Source organism: Chrysemys picta, chromosome 2 (assembly GCF_011386835.1).
Source record: "Chrysemys picta bellii isolate R12L10 chromosome 2, ASM1138683v2, whole genome shotgun sequence".
Taxonomy (NCBI): domain Eukaryota; kingdom Metazoa; phylum Chordata; order Testudines; family Emydidae; genus Chrysemys; species Chrysemys picta.
In genome coordinates this window covers 145412344-145432395 of record NC_088792.1, presented here as the reverse complement: position 1 = coordinate 145432395, position 20052 = coordinate 145412344, and positions in this window count along the sequence as shown.

Below are 20052 nucleotides of genomic sequence, written 5' to 3'. Positions count from 1 at the left end.
ATTTTTCACAGAGACTAAAATTCCAGCTCAAGTTGCAAGAAATCAAAGGTGATGCCTTGTTCTTCAATTGGAGAAAGAACAACTCTCATTTTGATTGGACATTTTGAATCACTGGAAGAAATACGGATCACCATCTGATTGGTCCACACCAGTATCTCCAAGAAGAGAAACCAATACCACTCAGGTGAAATAGGATAAACTGGCTAGTCTCCTTCAGCACACTACTTCCCAAAAGCCAAAGCCAAATGGAAGGGAGAAGACTGAGATCCTGGACTGGCCATCTGGGAGTCCTCCTGGTGACAAAATACCTATCTAGGATGGGCACCTTTCATTTTGTCTATTTTCCAGCAGTTTGGGTTGCTGTTAGCACACCAAGAAATTACTATAATCATGTCCACCTACGTGTCACCTGTGTCTGCAGTGTCAATTCCTGCTGTGAACAGTAACTGGAGCTTAAAGCTGATGGATAAGCAAAGATCCGGTGATAAGTAGCGCAAAGACTTTCTCGTGGGTGATGATCCAAATCAGTCAATCGACTTCTTCCTGAAACTGGATACCTAATTAGTAAGCAAATGTACATGCTTGTATATGATTATCACAGATTTACAGCGTGGAAACTGAACAAAATTACTGTTTCCAATGTTGTTGTAGCCGAGTTGGTCCCAGGATATGAGAGAGATGAGGTAGGTAAGGTAATACCTTTTATTGGACCAACTTCTGGTACAAGGTACAAGCTTTTGAACTATCAGAGTTCTTCTTCAGGTCTGGGGAAAGAAATCAGAGTGTCTGAAGGAAGGTAAGTGCATAGCTGCACCGATGCAGCTGTGCTGCTGTAGCACATCTGGTGAAGTTGCTCCATGCTGATTGGAGAGCTCTCTCCCATCAGCATGATTACTTCACCTCTGCGAGAGGAGGAAGCTATGTCAGCAGGGGAGCATCTCCCTCCAACATAGCACCAGTACAGACATCGCTTTGGCCACTCTAACTTGTGTTGCTAAGGGGGTGTCTTTTTTACACCCCTGAGCAACTCATGTTAGATTAACTTAGGCGGTAGGGTAGACCTGCCCTGAGATAAATACAAGTTGAAACAGAAAGTTAAGCATAAGGGTAACATGCTGTAGGAAGTCACTTGAGATGAAGTGGGCAATAAGGGCAAGATTGTTATGCAACAGGGGCTGAAGTGGGCCATTAAGGGTTAGCAGGCAGGTGTGTGTTACAGGTTGTATGAGCCATGAAACCATCTATTATAAAGGAATAAAAGACGATCCTACACCATAATTCACATGGGAATTTAAAGATGCTGTCAAATCTTTTCCCAGACAACTCCAATAAAAATTCTACAACTTTATCCCCCACAAACCTACCCCAGGGACTTTCTGCATGCTTCCCAAGATACAGAAACAAGGGAAATCTGGCAAATCCATCATATCTGTCCATGGCACTCTGACTGAAGGAATATCAGGAGCCCTAGAAACCATCCTCAAACCACTCACCATGTAAAGGGCCAGCTTCCTAAATGGCACTACCAACTTCCTCCAGAAATTCTGCAACATAACACCCTTCTGCAGAACACCATCCTTGTCACCATAGATGTCACCTTAATATTACATCCTACACCATGAGGACACTGCTGTCTGCCTCAAACACCTACAAGATAATGTACAATGCTCAGAAATCCATCCTAAACACAGCACCAAACTCATCCATTTCATCCTCATCAACAGCAACTTCACATTTAGCAAACACTTTGTCCATGGGACAGCCCCAGGTACTAGAATGGCTCCTCAATATGCTACTTCTTCATGGAGGAAAATTTTGAGGGAAAACACACCGTGAAACCAATAATACACCTGAGATACACCATAGCACCCTTGGGGGGAACATTTTTCACAGTGATCACGCCATATCTGATCTTTCAATACCCATCCGCAAAGAAAACCTGGACAACACCTTCAGAAGGTAAGCCTAGGAACATAAATTCATAATGGTACTAGACTCCAAAAACCATGGACTTAACCGGCATACTGGTTTCCTGGATCTTTACAACAATCTGTAACACACACCTGCTTGCTAACCTTTAACTGCCCACTTCAAACCCTATTTGCATAACAATCTAACTCTGATTGCTCACTCCATCTCAAGTGATTTCCTGCAATATATGTTTCTTCTCATGCTTATCTACCTGTCCCAACTTACATTTATCTTGGTATGATGATCTGCTGGGGTTCCCAGAATTACTCTCAGCCTCAGCAAGTGAAAGTTTTGCTACTGCTAAGCTTATTTGCCTTACCAGTAAACCCTTTAGGACTCTGACAGTCCAAACTTTGCCCTGCAGGTAACAATCTGTGAACTCCAACTCCTGAGTTCCCCAGAGACACTTCCCTGCAGTGTCCAGCCCTCTCCTGGAACACTTATAGATGTTACTAAGTTTGTTGTTCCTTTAAAGATATACTGCAGCTCACTAATTTATTTGGGGTTTGACAAGCACTCTTATTTCAATCACAGCACTGATTTGGTTTATAGGTAAAGTAAAATAAGTTTATTCAAGAAAAGGACATAGGATTAAGTGATACCAAGTGAAAGGAATAAAGATAGAGAGGGTCATAAGCAAACAAATGTAAAAGTACACTTCCAAGACTAAAACTTAATATTAGCAAGTTACAGTCTTTGACTAAACGGGTTTCTCTCCTAAACTCAATTCCACAGACTTAAATCCCTTTGGTTGAAGACTCCAATGTTTTGTGATTTCAGGAACTCAGGCAACTTTTATTTCCCAAATGATGGATACCAAAAAGGCTTTCTGTTTTCATTTATGTCTCCCAAACTTCATTGACCCTGTTACAAGAGGCAGTTTTTCCCTTCTTATTGATTTCCCATCCCTTGCTGACTCATATATAAACAGGATGTCTATTGTTTTGATTCCAGAATACTTAATTTACATTGGAAACAGGTAACCATACTCAATATACTTTTATTTTACAATAATATTGTATACAGTCAATTCAATTATTTTTCATTTGAGGTTCAGACACCCTGTGTTTATAGCCTAGTAAACCTCTTAAATGTATTCTTCTTAAGTGTATCCCCAGATAAAATTTCTCTCTCCTGCTGGGGTGTAAATGCCATGTTGTCTTCGCCTCTGCTTGTTAACTTGATAGCTTTGTTTACTGTACAGATAAATGTACCTTCATTGTTTCTGCCTGGCAATCAGGCTTGCCAGACAAGCAAAACACACTCCACTGTCTAAGACAGACTGGACTTATGTATTGCCTGCCAAACATATTGTAAGAACAACGTTAGCACATATTTATAACTATTTGTATGCATCATGTACACTATGCAGTGATTTTTGGGACCAGTATATTACCAGTTTGTATATGATACCTTACATTACACCTTTTAGATGCAGATTGACAATAGTGTTTTAGGTGTATTGAGTATGTCAGGCCTGACAAGAGCTGCTGACAAAGAGTGGGCCTCTGCATCACACTTAGACACTCTGATTTCTTTCCCGGGACCTGTAAGGAAGAAGAGCTCACTGAAGTTTGGAAACTTGTACCTTCCACCAACAAAAGATTGTCCAATGAAAGATATTACCTACCTTATCTACCCTGTCTCGTTAAAATTACTAACTAGGATTGTGAAACACTGTATATGTGTCTACTAAGCTTAATAGTTTCATACCTTTAAAGTTCTAGGTGTTCCAGGAGAGGGCTGGACTCCTGAACTGTACTCAGCCTATACATTTTGCCCTAAATGTAGGAATCCATGTTAGATAGTTAGGAGTGTTAGCTCATGGCTAACATAATTCATGGGGAAGTAGATTAAAAGGGGTCACTACAATAGATCCATTGGGAAGAAGACCTTGTGAACTGGCATGTAAGTAATTGAGTAAATTGTCTCTGCTTTAGTTGTGGATTGTTTTTCTTCTGTTCTGTTAGCAGCACCGGAATTGATAACCACTTGGCACAAATGATGCCCTGTTCTGAGGTACTTTTAGGCAAAAATCAAAACAGTCATCTGTCAAAGGTAATGATTCAGTATACATGTTATTTTCTATTATGCCTGTGTTATGTGAGTCTGAAAACAGAAATAGTTATCGGATTGACTAATTTTCTAATTTATGTTAGCAAAATCATAGTCCAATATTATTTTTGCCTTGTCTTATCGCATACTATTAATTTCCATTGTTAAGGAAAGTTAATAAACTTTATAAACTTAAATTAGACTCAACTCCTTTTCTTTAGTTAAGCAATAAAAATCCAAAGGACCCTAAGAAAGCTGGTATGTGTAATCAGTTAAGAACTTTGCTTAACTAAGTTTTGTCTTATAGCTTTTTTACAGTCTTCATCTCCAATTGGTGGGCATTACAGATAGAGACAGGAAACTTTGTTCTGCCCAAGACAGAGGAATGTTTTTCCCAGTTGCAATGAAAACCCTATCAGACATATTGACAGTCATGACCAGATCTGATCTATTATCTGTGGAAGGAGCTGTGCTTTGAGACCTCAGTTGAATCATTGTGTTCCAGGTGGTGGTTGCTATGCTCTCTCTTTCCGATACTATTCCCTGAACTGAGTCCTTATTCCCTTAAGAAACAATCTGATTGTAGGGTGAGATGCAGAGGGAGTACCCAAAAGTACTGAATAGGTATACAAAATCTGGATCACTGATGCATGCCTGTGTATGAGATCAGCATTTCCAATAGGCTCCTGTAAGAGTTGGATTTTTGTTTCTGTGATACCACTTGTTTTCCATAAGGGCCATCTTCATCTTTTGTTCAGATTTTTCTGAGATGAGACCTTGTACCTGATAGCTTTCCTCAGCCAGGCCTATGATTGACTTCCCTGGCACCATGTCTCTGTGTTTGTCCTGAATCAAATATACTTTAGATAGCATGCAACTCTAATGTTTGCCTTACCTTTCTCTCTGTCTAGAACCCCGGTCAAAGAAATTGTCCAGGAAGAGATACATAAATTTATTTTTTCCAAAAAAGCCAATATTATTGCTTCCATGATCCTAGAGAGACCCTGGGAAGCACATGTAAGATCAACTGGTAGTAATCAAAGCTGGAAAAGAAAAAGGCTTCCATCCATCTACAAAATATAAGAATTGTCTGAGGATGGTAAAAATGGGAATGCTTTGAGGACAAGCCTTCATTAGGAACTTATTTAGATATTTCAGACAGGCCCTTCTCTGCTTGTCCCCAGTTCTCTCGGGCTCCAATCTGAAGTAGAAGATGAATTATTCCAATCATATCCTGGCCTCCCATGGGTTACTGAGACTGGGAATGAAACAAATCTATTTCTGAAATTCTTGCACAGCTTCACAGCTTTCCCTCTGAAAAATGTCCAGTGACCAGGGCCGGCTCTAGGCACCAGCGTTCAAAGCATGTGCTTGGAGAGGCCCTTTTAAAGTGATGGCGGCACTCTTTTTTTTTTTTTTTTTGCTTCGGCGGCAGCACTCTGCCCCCCCTCCCTTTTTTTTGGTTGGGGCGGCAAAAAACCTAGAGCCGGCCCTGCCAGTGACCTAATTTGTAGGTACCCTTCTATTCCCAAACAGAGAGAATCTGGCACAAGTCAGGAACCTAATTCTAAATAGGAACAGTTCGGAAAACTGCAGATCACTCTGAGGCCATAGAAGGCAGATATCGACTCTGCACTTGTCCTAGCTACCACTTGCACAGAGGCATTTTCTCCTGTTGTACTTCACAGACTGCTTCAATTTGCCATATGACCTGTATTCCTTTCTATAAAGTCTGTCTTGAGCCAGGTCTGTAAGATGAATTTTCTGATTGCTTTGAAAGTCATCCCACAAAGTTTTCCAGTGAACCACTAACATAGCTGGGAACTGATTTGTCTAAATACCTGATCCCAAGGACCAAAGCCCCATATACCTACATGAAACAGATTTGAAACCCACTATCCACCATAGGGAGAAGCCCTTAGCACATGCAATTTTTAGGTTGTGAGGGCCCCTTATTGCTTGCAGGTTCTTCTACACCTGGACTGTTGTCCCTCTTGTCTCTCCATAGATATCTGCTGGGGAGGGTGACGGAGGGGGAGTAGAGGATGAGGTTTTGGCAACCTGCAGCAGAAACTGGGAACAATACCTGGAGATTAGGTTGTGGTGATCCACAGCAACAACTGGGGATGACAGATAAATATTGTCCCAAACTGTTAGGTGTGGCAGGAAATCCCTATCCTCCTATTACACCTTTGCCTTTACACATGGAGGCATATATTAACTATATCTTGTTTAGGGAAGCTGCAGATTCCATATCCCCTTTCCTGATGGAGTGTATCTTCTGGTGGTTTTATTTTTGTTTGTTTGTTTTGGTGGGCTTTTTAAAATATATACACATATTTTACTATTTGATTGCTATGAAAATATTTCAAGTGTCTAGTGATCTCCCTATCCTCAGAAAGCTGGGCTTCTTGTTTTCCCTTAACACATGGGCGCATGCTTCTTCCCCCAAAGCATTTCTTCTCCTCACTAACTGGTAGACTAAGCTCTATAAATAGGTCCTATCCTTCTTTCCTCACCATAGTCAAGCAACAGTCCAAGAGAAGCTAAAAGTTTAGAGCAAATGTAATTTTGGAAATAAAATGCATCATTTGAGCAATACACTTGTGAGGGATAAAGGCTTTAGTTTACGGAGAGGGCCAACCACTCCTCAGGTAACTCAACTTATTTACCTTATTCCTTATTTACCTTTACCATGTTGCTATTTGAAAAAAATAAACCAGTCCTGCATACCTTTATGAGTTTTATTAAAAAGAATAATCAAACAGTAAACAAACATATTGCTAAAGGCTAAAACTATTACCAATATCACTAAACTAATTGATCAGGACCCACAAGTAAAAGAGACACACAGACAGACAGAGGGATGAGTTTTAAATAGCAGGTTGCTACTTCATTAAACTTAACAATGGAGGCTTTCATGTGGGTCTAGTGTGGATTTACAGGCTATCTATCATGCAGGTCAAAAATCAGGGAAGATTCTCCACCGCATACCCCTAGAATTCAGCATGCTCTGCTGAATCCTCTGACCCTCTTCCCTGCGAATGGAACAGAAGATAACAAAGAGGGGCTTTGGTCTGCAAAGACTTTAGGTCTCCCCTTTTCCTCTAAACCCAAGATCCACCTGCAAAATCCAAGGTCTCTTATTTCTGGCCCTTTGGGCCCCTTATTCACTATGGACACCAGCCGCAAGTGGCAATGAACTAAATAGACAATTCCAAATAATAAAATTCCAAATCCTATTCCTATTTAACCTGTGTCTCCATGAGCTCTGCACAAAAAACAAACAAACAAACAAACAAACAAAAAACAAACACTAAGAAGCAGGCTTTAGCCAATTTTGCCCCAATGGGAAAAATTCCTTTCTTAAAAAATTGCAGTTTTGTCGGAAAATTTCTGACCAGCTCTAAATATAACAATGAATCACTTTTTATTAATCATCTTTAGGAGACTGAATGAGGCATATGTTTTGCTATTATCTAACTCCTCCTCCCACAAAAACAAACAAACAAACAAAAATACCCTAAAAATCCTATCCAGAACAGTGGAGTTGACCTAGCTCTTGTAGGATGTAGATGACCATTTTGGTTTTAGACTCCAACCAAGAGATATCACATGAAGGAGTAAAATCAATTTAACTAATCTAAAGAGACCAAAGTGGTTTCTTAAGTTACCCCTCAATGCTACTCCACACTGCCTCCTTAAAGCTTCTTGTTATGGTAACTAACTCTCTCCTCTTCTTATTCTCCCACCCGCAGATCTTTCAAGCTTACTATGTTTTTTCAGAATAGAGGAAGCTTCACTGAACAATGCTTACAGCTTATGCGATAGCAGCTCTGGATAAAACTCTTCCTTAACTGTGAAAACATTTTCAAGATTCAAGGGCAGAATTTAGATTAAGAGCTCATTACGGTGTGGCTGTTTCTCAAAAAGAAACATGTGTGCGTGCATGTCATAACTATAAAGGGAAAGGTAACAGCCCTCCTGTGTACAATACTATAAAATCCCTCCTGGCCAGAGACCCTTTTACCTGTAAAGGGTTGAGAAGCTCAGGTAACCTGGCTGACACCTGACCCAAAGGACCAATAAGGGGACAAGATATTTTCAAATCTTGGAAGGCTTTTGTTTGTGCTCTTTGTTTTGGGGGTAGTTCACTCTTGGGACTACGAGGGACCGGACATCAATCCATGCTCTCCAAATCTTCTGAACAAGTCTCTCATATTTCAAACTTGTAAGTAACAGCCAGGCAATGCGTGTTAGGTTTATCTTTGTTTTCTCAACTTGTAAATGTTCCTTTTGCTAGAGTGTTTATCTCTGTTTGCTGTAGCTTTGAACTTAATGCTAGAGGGGGTTCCTTTGGGCTCTTTGAATCTGATTACCCTGTAAAGTTATTTTCCATCCTGATTTTTACCTTTCTTTCTTTAATTAAAAGCCTTCTTTTTAAGAACCTGATTGATTTTTCCTTGTTTTAAGATCCAAGGGTTTTTGGATTGGTGTTCACCAGGGAATTGGCGGAGGAGTCTCTCAAGGCTACCCAAGGAAGGGAGTTAGCACTTGGGCATGGTGACAGCAAAACCAGATCTAAGCTGGTAGTTAAGCTTAGAAGTTTACATGCAGGTCCCCATATCTGTACTCTAAAGTTCAGAGTGGGGAAGGAACCTTGACAGCGCGTGTGCACACACATGCAGAGTTCACACCCCAATAGAACAAGGAGATGTCTCTCCCCGCAAAAATAAGAAGAGAACACAGAGAAAATGGAAAAATGAACTACTTAAGAGGAAAAAAGGGTGTTTGAACATCTTTTGCTTCATGGATTGGTGATCTTTCTCTCCCACACTGCAGGACTGTGACTGCAGTTACTGGAAACAAGCAATGGAGATGCTCAGTGAGAGTGTTTGATGCCAGAATGGGTCTCTTGGGCAGCAGCAAATGAGTCAGGCTAACATATCTGATGACCAAAGTCTTCTCTTCTTCCCCGGGTGGCCTGCCCAGGGAAGTGAGGGGCACTTCTTTTAGATGAAAGGAAAGAGCACACTTGCCTTCTGCCTGGCCTTGACCCTTATAGAGGGAGACCACCTTAGACACCACCTTTGTATCTTTGGGGCCAATTAGGTCATCCATATATTCTGCATACAGTCAACATGGCAGTCCTCATCAAAGTGGGCAGACTTCGATCTAGTGCCATGGCAGAAAGCCACATTCAGCATAACTGTTGTCTGGAAAAATATCTGCTACTTCAACCATATGCTATATGGTCCCCCACAACACAAAACTAGGAGTTGTGAGGGGCCTACTTTATATAAAGCTACCTCCAGCTTTCCATCTGGTGCAAATGTCTGGGGGCCATAGGGCATCGGCCTCCATTATGGCATAAGTCATTTCTTTTAAAAAACTAACAACCTGGTGTGATGGGGTGAAACCGGCATCATGGGCAAGAAAGACTTAAAGGTCCATTAGTCACAGTCACTTCACCTGGAGAGTAAGTACATAGTTACTTGTCATCCAGGGAAGGTGGGACTAAAGAAGGATCAGATAATAACTCATCAGAAACCTGGGCCCTACAAATAGACAGAGAGATTTCAGTCAAGGGAGAAACCACCGGGAGCAGACAGGAGGGTGGGCCCCTGTGAAGGGCTGACAACACCAGAGACTGTTGGAGGCTAGAGGCCTCAGGATGACATAGGTTTGTCAGGACAGTGCTTGATGCCATAGGCAGGGAAAGGCAATGACAGGGAGGAAATGGCTGAGCACAGGGCCGAGAGGACAGGTTGATTCTTTTTGTACTTTGAACTGCTCCTGGAATTTTTGTTTCTTAACCGGAAAAGGGTTTGGACTAGCTAATTCTCAGCTGGAGGTCTGAATGGTGTGCAAAGATTGAAACCCTGCAGGAGACACTGGAGATGAAAACCCGTGCAACATGGCACCTTGGCACAAGGGGGCACTCTGGTGGTGAGTGTGCACTATTACACCTAGTCACACCCACGTTCTCACTCATACACATGCTTTAAGCATTCTGGAAATAAATTTAAATAGCTTATTACAGTCTGTCACTTTCTTGCAATAAGCAAGAAAATTAGGGAAGTAACTTATGGCTCCTCAACTAGGTAGAGGTATACAACTTTTATACAGGTTTCAGAGTGGTAACCATGTTAGTCTGTATCAGCAAAAAGAATGAGAGGTACTTGTGGCACCTTAGAGACTAACAAATTTATTTGGACATAAGCTTTCGTGGGCTTATGCCCAAATAAATTTGTTAGTCTCTAAGGTGCCACAAGTACTTCTCGTTCTTTTAACTTATATACAATAACTTTTGAGCTAAAAACAAAGAGCTGCCTTTATTTATTATCAATATAATTCCATTTAATATATAAAAAAAGTTTATACCAACCCAAAATTCTCACTTGGGCTATTCCTCTCACAAACAGTAGTCTCTATTTAAATCTTTACAAATAACTATGCAAGGAATTATTAGCACAGTAATTTCACTGTAATATTACCTACCACAGATATTCCTATAACTAGGCATAGGAAAGCTATATACAGCAAAGCTATATACTTAAAAAGGCAAAATTGTAACTATTTTAAAGGCAACAACTGTAGAGAAAGTTCTATAACAATATAAAGAGAGTACAGTCTTACATTATACAGTATAATGAATATTTTAACAGCAAACGATAATTCTCCTCTGTTCCATAAAGGCACTAGCAAATCCCTTAACAGTCAGTTAGTATAAATAGTATTAAATAATACAAAACACAACAGAAACAAAATGAAGGAAAGATATATATATATAAATTAAAATGGAAAAAAAATGAAACAAAGCTAATGGTGAACTATGAAGCACAACAGGATAACAGCTGGCTCTAACTTGCCCTCTCACACCTTCCTCCAAACAGAATAACAATGCGAAAACACACATTTTTATATGAAGCAATCAATTGCCAAAACAAAGCACTCAACATGTGTACCACCCAGAGCAATCAGTCACATTATCAAACCATTTCGGAAATAAAACAATGAATTTGGGACATAATCCTGCAAATTTTACTAGCTAGATTGAGAGTAATCCTTACCTGATTTCAAAAATGCTGTTTGTGTGGCTAAGGATTACTCACTAAAGATTGAGAAAAGATTGCAGAATTAGGCCCTTATTGCCCAAGAAAAACATATTATGGTCAATAATATACTTTTTCAATCAGGTATTACTGGTTCAGGCCACAGTGCATAGAAAATCTGGATTGTCTGAATTAAACTAAACTAATTAACAAAAAAACATGCTTTGAGCTGGGGTAATACTGGAGGCTAGTATTTTTATTTGGATTTCCCAGGGCTAATATTTTGAGCTGCTCTGGATATTATCTACTTTTTGCAGTTAACGTACATGAGCTTTTATTAATAAAAAAGTAGGTATATAATTATTAACAGTAATTTTGAAACTTTTTGAACATGTCACCTGTTTTTATTAATATATAGCTGTGTTATGTTTAAGATTTATAATTTGATTATTTTTTATTCTAAACCCTTCTGATTTTGCAGTATCGTAATATTTCATCTTTTGACATACTAAAAAAATCCACATTTTTACTAGCTTCAGTGACTCCAGTTTTGCTTTAGTTTTTTTTTTTTAATTATAAAAATTTCCCAAATAGTGTAGTTTAGTTTCTTATTCTATTTGCTTTTCTGAATTTCCCCTTTTCCTTTATTTAATAATAAGGTTACAAAATTTCAGAGAACGTGTTTATATAGTAACCTTCCAGAGCACAAGCTATTGTCTGTTTCATTTTATTCAAAATAGTCTTGAATTTGCTTTTGAGCAAGATAATTTAAAAACATATTGTTACAGTCACTGTCTAGGAAGCAGGCAATTCTTGCCTGTTACCATAACAAGATATATGAATGCATGACCTATTGGTGTTATATCACCAATTTGAGTAAACAATACTGTGCCTACCAGTTTATGAACAAGAAATAAATAACCTATTCTGATGTACACAAGGAATGCATGGTAATGAAATGCAAAATCCCATTCATGTGGGGTTTTCCATCTCTAAGTATCAATCGATGGCAAATGATTGTTAATACTTTTGCAGTGGAGGCTTGGACTTACTGGCTTCAGAACAGAAAGTTTTGACCTTCATGAAAATAACAATTAAAATCATCAGTACCGATCATATAATCATAGAACCATAGAATATCAGGGTTGGAAGGGACCTCAGGAGGTCATCTAGTCCAACCCCCTGCTCAAAGCAGGACCTAATCCCCAACTAAATCATCCCAGCCAGGGCTTTGTCAAGCCTGACCTTAAAAACCTCTAAGGAAGGAGATTCCACCACCTCCCTAGGTAACCTATTCCAGTGCTTCACCACCCTCCTAATGAAAATGTTTTTCCTAATATCCAACCTAAACCTCTCCGACTGCAACTAGAGACCATTACTCCTTGTTCTGTCATCTGCTACCACTGAGAACAGTCTAGATCCATCCTCTTTGGAACCCCCTTTCAGGTAGTTGAAAGCAGCTATCAAATCCCACCTCATTCTTCTCTTCTGCTGACTAAACAATCCTAGTTCTCTCAGCCCCTCATAAGTCATGTGCTCCAGCCCCCTAATCATTTTTGTTGCCCTCTGCTAGACTCTTTCCAATTTTTCCACATCCTTCTTGTAGTGTGGGGCCCAAAACTAGACACAGGACTCCAGATGAGGCCTCACCAATGTTGAATAGAGGGGAATGATCACTTTCCTCAATCTGCTGGCAATGCCCCTACTTATATAGACCAAAAATTTCATTAGCCTTCTTGGCAACAAGGGCATACTGTTGACTCATATCCAGCTTCTTGTCCACTGTAACCCCTAGGTACTTTTCTGCAGAACTGCTGCCTAGCCATTCGGTCCCTGGTCTGTAGCAGTGCATGGGATTCTTCCGTCCTAAGTACAGGACTCTGCACTTGTCCTTGTTGAAACTCATCAGATTTCTTTTGGCCCAATCCTCTAATTTGTCTAGGTCCCTCTGTATCCGATCCCTACCCTCTAGTGTATCTACCACGCCTCCTAGTTTAGTGTCATCTGCAAACTTGCTGATGGTGCAGTCCACGCCATCCTCCAGATCATTAATGAAGATATTGAACAAAACCGGCCTCAGGACCGACCCTTGGAGCACTCGACTTCATACCGGCTGCCAACTACATATGGAGCCATTGATCAGTACCTGTTGAGCCCAATGATCTAGCCAGCTTTCTATCCACCTTATAGTCCATTCATCCAGCCCATAGTTCTTTAACTTGCTGGACGAATACTGTGGGGACCATATCAAAAGCTTTGCTGCTCCATGTTTTTTTCCAGGGACTGAGGTGAGGCTGACTGGCCTGTAGTTCCCCAGATCCTCCTCCTTCTCTTTTTTAAAGATGGGCACTACATTAGCCTTTTTCCAGTCATCCGGGACCTCCCCGGATTGCCATGAGTTTTCAAAGGTAATGGCCAATGGCTATGCAATCACGTCCGCCAATTCCTTTAGCACCCTTGTACTTGTCCAGCTTTTCTAAATAGTCCTGAACAACTTCTTTCTCCATAGAGGGCTGGTCACCTCCTCCCCATGCTGTGCTGCCCAGTGCAGTAGTCTGGGAGCTGACCTTGTTCGTGAAGACAGAGGCAAAAAAAGCATTGAGTACATTAGCTTTTTCCACATCCTCTGTCACTAGGTTGCCTCCCTCATTCAGTAAGGGCCCACACTTTTCTTGACTTTCTTCTTGTTGATAACATATATAAAGAAACCTTTCTTGTTACTCTTAACATCCCTTGCTAGCTGCAACTCCAAGTGTGATTTGGCCTTCCTGATTTCACTCCTGCATGCCTGAGCAATATTTTTATACTCCTCCCTGGTCATTTCTCCTTGTTCCACTTCTTGTAAGCTTTTTTTGTGTGTTTAAGATCAGCAAGGATTTCACTGTTAAGCCAAGCTGGTTGCCTGCCATATTTACTATTCGTTCTACACAGCGGGATGGTTTGCTCCTGCAACCTCAATAAGGATTCTTTAAAATACAGCCAGCTCTCCTGGACTCCTTTCCCCCTCATGTTATTCTTCCAGGGGATCCTGCCCATCAGTTCCCTGCAGTCCAGGGTCCGTATTCTGCTGTTCTCCTTTCTTCCTTGTGTCAGGATCCTGAACTTGATCATCTCATGGTCACTGCCTCCCAGGTTCCCATCCACCTTTGCTTCCCCTACTAATTCTTCCTGGTTTGTAAGCAGCACGTCAAGAAGAGCTCTACCCCTCGTTGGTTCCTCCAGCACTTGAACCAGGAAATTGTCCCCTACACTTTCCAAAAACTTCCTGGATTGTCTGTGCACCACTGTATTGCTCTCCCAGCAGATATCAGGGTGATTGAAGTCTCCCATGAGAACCAGGGCGTGTGATCTAGTAACTTCTATTAGTTGCCGGAAGAAAGCCTCGTCCACCTCATCCCCCTGGTCTGGTGGTCTATAGCAGACTCCCACCACACATCACCTTTGTTTTTCACACTTCTAAAATTAATCCAGAAACGCTCAGGTTTTTCTGCAGTTTCATACTGGAGCTCTGAGCAGTCATACTCCTCTCTTACATACAACGCAACTCCCCCACCTTTTCTGCCCTGCCTGTCCTTCCTGAACACCCATGACAGTACTTTATATCCATCCATGACAGTACTCCAGTCATGTCCTTGTTGAAACTCACCACCAAGTCTTTGTTATTCCAATCGCATCATAGTTCCCTGACTGTGCCAGGACTTCCAGTTCTCCCTGCTTGTTTCCCAGGCTTCTTGCATTTGTGTATAGGCCCTTAAGATAACTTGCTGATCGTCCCACTTTCTCAGTATGAGACAGGAGTCCTCCCCTCTTGTCCTCTCCTGCTCGTGCTTCCTCTCGGTATCCCATTTCCCTCACTTACCTCAGGGCATTGGTCTCCTTCCCCCGGTGAATCTACTTTAAAGCCCTCCTCACTAGGTTAGCCAGGCTACTTGTGAAGATGCTCTTCCCTCTCTTCATTAGTGGAGCCCATCTCTGCCTAGCACTCCTCCTTCTTGGAACATCATCCCATGGTCAAAGCCTTCTCTCCTACACCACCTGCCTAGCCATTCGTTGACTGCCATGGTTCAACGATCTCTACCCGGGCCTTTTCCTTCCACGGGGAGGGTGGACGAGAACACCACTTGTGCCTCAAACTCCTTTATCCTTCTTCCCAGAGCCACACAGTCTGCAGTGATCCACTCAAGGTCATTCTTGTCAGCATCATTAGTGCCCATGTGGAAAAGCAGGAAGGGGTAGCTATCCGAGGGCTTGAATCCTAGGTCCTGGCAAGCAGCAGACCTCTCGGTTTTCCCGGTCGGGGCGGCAGATAGATGACTCAGTCCGACTGAGGAGGGAGTCCTGACCACCACCACCCACCTCCTTCTCTTGGGAGCGGTGGTTGTGGAACCCCCATCCCTAGGACAGTGCATCTCATGCCTTCCAATCTGTGGAGTCTCCTTCTTCTCCCTTCCCTCAGATGTATCATCTTGTCCACTCTCCGCATTAGTACCTGTGGAGAGAACCTGAAAACTGTTGCTGTATCTGCATTGCTGGTACATGGACGCTCCTCTTTCTTCTTCTGGAGGTCACATGCTGTCTAATTTCTTCACCATCCTTCTGTCCCCACTGCTCAGCCTGCTCTGATTCTTCAGAATTTTGTACCCGTAGAAGCATATCCTGATGTCTGTCCAGGAAATCTTCATTTTCTCTTTTGTAACGCAGGGTCGATACTTGTTTCCCCAGACCGCGAATCTTCTCTTCCAATATGGAGACCAGTTTGCAATTTGTACAGACAAAGTCGCTTCTGTCCTGTGGAAGAAAGACAAACATAGCACATCCTGTGCAGGTAACAACAGCTGAACGCTCACCATCCATATTTCCTTCCTTCTAAGTGCTTCTGCAGCTGTTGTGGTAACTACGCAGAGAAGCCTGCAAGACGAAAGCCTCAGTACATTCTCCCCAGGCGAACTCCCAACAAACTCCCTCTGTTAGCCTCCGCTGTTTGCCACTCAGCTGGTTCACTGCTGACTGCCTTTTTAGAACAGTCAGGCCCACTCAAGGCCCACCTGGAACAAAGCACTCCCAATTCACACTTTTCAAACAAACAAGCAAGCAATCAAGCACCCGGTCAAACTGACCAACTGTCCCAGCAGCAATCAGATACTCACCAACACAGCCCCCCTATGCAGCACTTAGCGTACCTCCTCTCGGACAGATTCCAGGCAAATTCCCTCTGTTAGCCTCCACTGTTTGATATCTTAGGCCTTTGTAAAGTGGGTATACTTCAAGTCATGACTGTTAATTTGTAATGTTTTTTCTATACAGAAAGGGTCTGATCCTGGATTCTTTGCACATTCAAAATTCTCACTGGCTTTAGTGAGAGGATTGGGTGCAAGTTTGAACCCCAGTAGACTATTACTTTGCAAAATTGTAAATATTACATTTAGCATACACAATATTAATAAACATGTACCTGCTGTGATTTCTGTGCTGTCAATGTAAGCTTTTGAGAGTGTATATGTATGTGTCTAATTCCCTTCCCTGGGTAGCCTTGAGAGACTCTTCACCAATTCCCTGGTGAATACAGATCCAACCCCCTTGGATCTAAAAACAAGGAAAAATCAATCAGGTTCTTAAAATGAAGGATTTTAATTAAAGAAAAAGGTAAAAATCACCTCTGTAAAATCAGGATGGAAACTAACTTTACAGGGTAATCAAACTTAAAGAGCCCAGAGGAATCCCCTCTAGCCTTAGGTTCAAAGTTACAGCAAACAGAGATAAACACCCTAGTAAAAGGTACATTTACAAGTTGAGAAAACAAAGATAAACTAACACGCCTTGCCTGGCTGTTTACTTACAAGTTTGAAATATGAGAGACTTGTTCAGAAAGATTTGGAGAACCTGGATTGATGTCTGGTCCCTCTCAGTCCCAAGAGCAAACAACCCCTAAAACAAAGAACACAAACAAAAGCCTTCCCCCCCCCACAAGATTTGAAAGTATCTTGTCCCCTTATTGGTCCTTTGGGTCAGGTGTCAGCCAGGTTACCTGAGCTTCTTAACCCTTTACAGGTAAAAGGATTTTGGAGTCTCTGGCCAGAAGGGATTTTATAGTACTGTACACAGGACAGCTGTTACCCTTCCCTTTATAGTTATGACAGATGTCATGTATAGCGTTCCCCTTGGCTGGTAATAGCCGGAAAGCTGCCATCTTTTGTTTACAGTCCAGTACTCTCAATCGTATAGTGCCTTTGCTCCTGTTTTTCTTTGTTTTCTTAAGTGTCACTGCGTTCTTTCTTCTTTTGATCTGTACATACATACAATTGTATATTTCAGTGTGCACGCCGATTTCTGCTTCATGCACTATCCATGCTTCACATGATTGAGTTTGCAAGTGATCGTCTTATGGACTTGGGTCAAGTGGATCTTGAGGAGGATACATTTGTGTTGAATATAGGCTTTCTCACTTTCTCAATGCCTGTCTAGAGATTCCCAGGCTTTTTTCTGGTAAATTCTTTCTCTCTCTTTTGTGCATATAGCTTCTTGTCAGTCTGTGTGTCTGAGGTGTTTACTCGAGATTAATTAGTGGTCCCGGGGGAAACAGAGGATAGAGAAGTGATCTCTGCCCAGAAAAAGCAGCAAGAAAAGCTATTTGCCCTAACAATTCTGTGCAAACACCGTAGCTTATCATTTGAAGACATCATCAATGACTTTTCTCTCCAACAATCACAAAAGAAAATGTTTTAAATTTCAGTGTTAAAATTAACGTGATGTGCAAACAGACATACTGCAGGCTGCACTGCTTCCATTAAGTTAGCTGTAACTGCTTTTGCGTTGCTGAAAATGTAAAGTTTTCATATCTACTAACTAAGAAATCATAAACTATTTTAGAATGCAAACAGGCATATTGCAAGATGTGTTTTAGTTAGATTATTATTCTATTTTTACAACTTTGCCTTTGTATATATGCAAATATAAAGCTTTTGTGTTTATATATTCAATGTCCTTTCTGTGAAAATATTTTTTTTATGGTATGGGCCCTCTTACACTTGACATAGCTTAGGGCCTCAGAATGTCATTATCCGGCCCTGATGGACTTTCTTCTTTATCTCACTTGTCTACACATGGTTTTTTTTGTACTGATTTAACTATTTTGGTTAGGAGTGTGATATTTTATTGAAATAGTTATACTGGCACCTCCTTTTTCCCATATGGGAATAGCTATATAAGTATAAAGCACTGTTACATTGATAAAACTGCATCCACACTACGGATGTTTTATTGCTTCAACCCCAGTATAATTAAAGTGGCAAAACATTTGGGTTTGGACAAGTCCTTGAAAAAGGCCTGTACTTTTGGAGGAGGAAGATCTGTCATAGTAGATTGCTGAATGACCTTAGTGAGCAGCATGGTAGCAAGCATGTAGTTCTGGATTGTCACAGGTCTTTTACAATATAAATCTTTTAAAATTTAGTTATTCATTCTAATATAAAATGATGTATCATAATTTTAGTATGCCTACTTCATGAATATACAGTATAGTTAAGTTTTTGCACTGATTTTCACCTGTTTTTTGTTGTGGCAATAAACAATGATAAATTCCCATGGAAAATTAAAATAAAAACTGAAAACGAAAGGCCCTAAGTATAGTGCACAATACAAAGTCAATTAAAATTAAAATGACAACATCAGCTGAGCTGGTCCTTAAATATGTATTGATACAAGAGTTCCTAACAGTTCTGAAAACACTATTATTGTTATTGGGAAATGCAGTTAGGGCTTTTAGCTACACAGTGATGCACTAAATCATGAATGGCTGTGTATAGGACTGTCATGTGCAACTATTTGTGCTTCTCTCTTTCCATTTTGTAAACAAAGGAAACAAAAAAAAGTTTTAAACATTGCATTAAAACTGTGTTAAGTCTTTTCCTTTTAAATTTACAATAGCAAAGATATTTTATATTAGTGCATGTAAACATGTGTCTTCATGGCATTTCTGCAAGCCGTCCATTGCCTCAGTTCCCCTCTTGATTCCTCAAGCTCAGTACAGTCTTTGGAATAAATAAATGGCTCTTTTTGTAGGGTTAATTTATTGCTGAAAGTTCCACTACCATATACCAGAATCCCACCCAGTGCAGTCCAAACAGTACGTTCATCCCAATAGTCCACACCAAGTATGGTTATGTTGTCTCTCACTACACCTTAGCTCAGCTCCAGCATCTCTCCCCACACCTCAACCCATCTCCTCTAACCCTGTTTCCTTCCCAGATAGGGTTCTAGCACTTTCCTGAAGACATCAGCGACCTCCCACATCCATCATCCCCCGGACTGCAGCTCAGAGGACCAGCAGGCATCTCCCTGTGCTGCGCTCAGCCTTCGTCCCTCTCCGGCTGTGGCTTTGTGGCTTGGGGAAGATTGTAGGTGCCCCCCGTACCCCCAACTGCTGACCTGCCTTCTGTTTTTACCAGTCGGAGCTGGCTCCACTGCTTCTTCCTTCAGAGGCATCCTCACCCGGATGCTCTCAAACCAAGTTTCCTCGTCCTCTAAGCTTTCTTTACTCTCAGGATTTTGGACTCTCTTTCTTTTCTAAACTCTGGGTTCTGAGGTCTCCCTCGGGATTCTGAACTTCTATTTATAACTCTCAGAAACAGACTGAACCTCTTCATTCTATTAAACCAGCACACACCTAGATTGGAACAGGAGAGCTGGACCCAATTTCATGTCAAGAGGCCAAGTACCCTGGTACAGTACTTCAGCTCAGTCCTTAACTTGCCCAGTTGTTGCAGTCCGTTATAGCACACACAGAACATACTATAATGTTAGACATACAATTACAATTTTTCACAGATTAAAATAAAATGTTACAGAATCATCTGAGACTAATATTATATGTAAATTATGTTTGAAATAGAAGCCTTCACTCTCAGCACTCCTTTTTAATATGCTTCAATCTGGCTTTTAAGGGTAACGTTTTAAAAAAGCATTTTAGTAATCT